Source organism: Cucurbita maxima, unplaced genomic scaffold, assembly GCF_002738345.1.
Source record: "Cucurbita maxima cultivar Rimu unplaced genomic scaffold, Cmax_1.0 Cma_Scf00055, whole genome shotgun sequence".
In the NCBI taxonomy this organism is placed as follows: domain Eukaryota; kingdom Viridiplantae; phylum Streptophyta; class Magnoliopsida; order Cucurbitales; family Cucurbitaceae; genus Cucurbita; species Cucurbita maxima.
In genome coordinates, this window is record NW_019272071.1 from 814499 (window position 1) to 818965 (window position 4467).

The following is a 4467-nucleotide window of genomic DNA, read 5'->3' on the forward strand; positions in this document are numbered from 1 at the left end:
GTCGAGAGTTGCGATGTCGTTGTCAGCCGTACGAAAAATGTAGTAGCACATGGCTTGAGTATTTAAAGAAATACTCAGTAAGTGACCACACTATTGGGGATAAATGCAACAATCACATGCAATGAAATGATGGGACCTATCTTTGGTTTCGTTTCGCTTTCCCTACAGTGTTGTCCTAACGGGTAATCGTGGATGTGTACCACATACTCTACACACAGCCCATACGTGCGAGTATTGGCTCACCAACTAGTTCGCACACCGCTGGGCCACTTTCCTTATTCGGTGGGCATACTCTGGGAGCCCCTTATGTCGGGACCCGTTAAAACTAGTAACTGTCACGGCAGCGCTATGCAAGCATAAAAATTGTTGTCCTGCCATTGGATGTACACGTCCTACCCTCGTTATGGGATAGGGTATCCCCCAGATGCATGAACACACATAATGCATGAGGTCCCCCCTACTTCTACATTTATCATTAATGAACATAACCCCCCTGTCACGTTTCATGCTTCATGTCATTCTCATTTTCAATTTACATTTCATACATATTCCTATCGAGGTTATGATTCCAGATAGTTTATCGTGTTTCACATCATACAATTCATGCTATTTACATTCAAATATAAGTGACCTAACATAACTGCTTTTAACATAACATTTCATAATATACACATCATACCATGACATATTGCATCACAATGTATCATATCATAAACAAGTCATAACGTAAATCGTAGTCATATCGTTTCCTAACTTATCATAGCCTTAACGTTCTTATACCTGTCACAGACATATCATTACGTGAACGTACCTCAGTCATATCATCACAAGAACGTAACCTAACGTTATTGTTCTATCAATCCTAACGCTATCGTTCTATCAATCTATCACAAACCTATCCCTTTCTACCCGTAGCCTAATAGTATTCTTCCATCAATCTCTTATCCATATCACTCCGGTATGTAACCTAACCTTAATGTTTCATGAATGTATTTGACTCCTATTGTTACATTTCGTTTTGTCCATCCTTATCGTATCCTATCTCAAACATATCATTGAACACATCGTACCATAATTATTATCAAAGAATTCACATATTATAACATATACATAACAAATAAGAAGCATATCGATCCACAGACAATTCACACATATCAATATATATGACACGTGCAGAACCACGGAGCACGTGTCAACAGCAAATATAACCATGTCGATAGTAAGGTCACTTACTTGGTTGCCTTAGGTTGATGTTCTGTCGTTATCCTTAATGAAAGTCCATTGAAAACCAAGTCAACCTATGTGAGTCCATGACATCAGTTTCAAGTTTGAATTTCTACAAAATTGTTTCTCTAATTTATGTTGATCTATGTGTTATACTTCGTGCGAAAGTTAGAGTCTTTGCTTAAGTTAGGTCTTGAAATATTTATATATGTTTCCAAATATTCTATTTTCTCTTACATTGTTTAATACCCTTTAACATTTAATTTCGATTATATTCACAATCTTCCTTCCCTGTCTTTTACTGTGTTTCCCTTCTTTTTATTATCCCTCTCTGTTTATGATGACTTTTAATATCATTATATAAAATAAAAGGAAAACTACTAACTTCTTCAAATGCAATATCTCTTTCTAGTAAAATATCTCTTACTACCAAAACTAAATGTGAACCTTCTTGTGTTTGTTTTTGGAGGAGGGAAGAAATTCTGATATGTTAAATCTGTTTAAACCTTTCTTTATATTTTTGTTTGTTACTTTTTCAATTAGGTTAGCAATTGCTTTTAGCCAATTTAATAGATTCTATTTTCTTTCTGCTATAGATCATGACGTAGCTTTCTAACATAATGACTTATCTTTCTAACTGGTAAATTGCTAAAAAAAACTAAATAATTGAATGAAAGAAAAGGAAATCTGAGATATAACTTAAGGAGAAACCTCGAATCTCTCTCTCATATAAATCTTGATCATCTCTATAAACCCATCTCCTATAAATTTGATGTGAGGCATTTTGTTTTCTCAAATCTAACATTTTTCTGTTTCACGAACTATTAGGTATGTTCAGGAGAAATTATTGGGGAGAGTGACTGCAGAGAAAAACGGGAAATAATTGTTTTTATTTAGTTATTTGTTTAATTTATTATTATTATTATTATTTTACATAATAATAATTATTCTTTATAATAATTTTTTTATTTGTTTTGGGCGGTTACAAAGGTATTTCAGCTACGTCTCACTTAGGTCACTTCTATATGGTTGTTTAAAATTTTAGGACTAGTATGTAAGACTCACTTTCAATCAACTATCGTCTGTCTACTAATTTCTTTAGCAGCATGTAATATCATATATACCAAAGGTCAGGAATACTCATTGTTCCTAACTTAGTACACACCGCGTTGGTCAAGAACTCTGCCAGAATTAGTAGACTACAATACTCATATTCTAAATCTTTCGATAATTTGTTTTATGATAAATTGAAATGCAGCAAAGATGAGAATCAATATTTTGTTTACCATGGTTAGAAAAAATATCTCTCTGAAAGCACAAAATTTTATGGACAAGGTCAACTAAATTGACAATCATCGAAAAGCATTGATAGATTTTCCGACGCTTGCTTATTTTGTTAGCCAATGTATGCTACGTGACAAAATTTAGTGCATTTAGAGATATTTTTGCCCACCATAATCAGCCTTTGAAGCCTCCAAAGCCCCCATCTCCCTTATATTTCTTCTTCCCCATTTCTTCAATTTTTTGTGTTTTTCTGGTGCTGAATGGCATCCATATTCAGTGTTGAGGGAATTTGCTACTTTTTGGGTCTTCTCTCTTTTTAAATACCTTTTTGTTTCCTTTGTTCATAAATTATGTTTTCAGTTTAGGTTCATTTTGATGGTGTTATTATAACACGCAGAAGCAATTTGGATCTTAGGCACTCTATGTGCATCAATTATAGTAAATTAGCTAGCATGTTCAAAAGCATTCAAACTCAATGAGTTTGAATACTAACCTTTTGTAGTTCAAATTTCTTTTTACTCACGAACGGTTTCGAACCACCACTAGTATCTTCCCTACTATTCTATATCTCTCTAATATAAAATGCATCATATCACATTATAATCCCAACATATAATTTAGCAAACATGACATATTCATAAAAATACAACTAGGCGGAGCATAATGCTACCATAAATCATATAGTTAGAGCTCAACATACTTGATACTAAATTACATTCAATATTAGTAAACAAAAAAATACCTTCAATTAAAAACATTTCTTTTTCTTATCTTATACAAGACATACTTGACGGTGACAGGACATCGATGTTTAAACCATGGAACGTGCCAAGCCTATCTTGTAGGCAAGTCTACCGAATCTATAACCTAGAGCTCTGATACCAATGGTAACGACCCTAGATGTCTATTAGTCTAAAGTTGCTACCGTCATCATTGATGGTGTTAATATAACACATGCGGAAGCAATTTGAATCTAAGGCACTTTTAGAACATCAATTTGGATCGAAGATGAAGAGTTATTGGGCTCTCGAAAGCTTTGAAAATGTATTTGATTTTGATTTTTTTTTCTATTTTCTTTCTTTTTTTTTTTTTTTTATATTCAAAAGCTTTGAAAATTGTTTAAGTGGTGCGCATCAAATGACAAATGACATTAGAATATAGTGATTTCAAAATAAGACCAAAAGAATCTTTAGAAAAATTAGTAATTAAAAGTTTTTTTTTAGATTAACTTTTTTATTAGTGTTAAAAAAAGAAAAAAACTTTTTTAGATATTTGGTATTGAGTATAAATAAAAAGGTTGATTGGTTTAATGTGTTAGGTTTGAATTAAAATATATTTTGTTAATTTTGCAATTATAATAGATAAAATCTTAGAAAAGAAAAGGGAATGAAATTTTGAAAGAAAAAGAGAATGTATAAGTCTATAGTAATAAGTAAAACGGGCTAAATAAATTTGAATTGGGTGGCATATTTTACTCGATTTTTCTTACTTGTCACTACTTTTTTTTTATTGTTAAAATTATTTTCCTACCCGCGCGCTTTAATTCAATGAAAATTTTTGGTTTTTCATTTGAAAGATATTTCTATAAGGAAATTTGAATTGATGTATCAATTGAAGAATTGAAAATATAAGGGCTCATTTTGTCACCCTAGCTTTCCTTTTGAGCGCATTCAATTCTCAACTTCCATTGACAAAGTGGAGAGTGGTGATTTGGAACCATCCTTCATTCCATTGACAAAGTGGGAAGCGGTGATTTGGAACCATCCTTCAAGTAAACCTCTTGAGACTCATTACAAATCTAAAGACGAAGATTTAGGTTAGTAGAGAATATATATATACATACTCACGATGAAATTCACGTTTTTATTTTAAGTTTTGAAATTTAAAAAACAAAAAATTAAACTATTTAATTTTTACATAATATTTATTAGGTTTTTAATGGTTTTATTTTCGTATTTA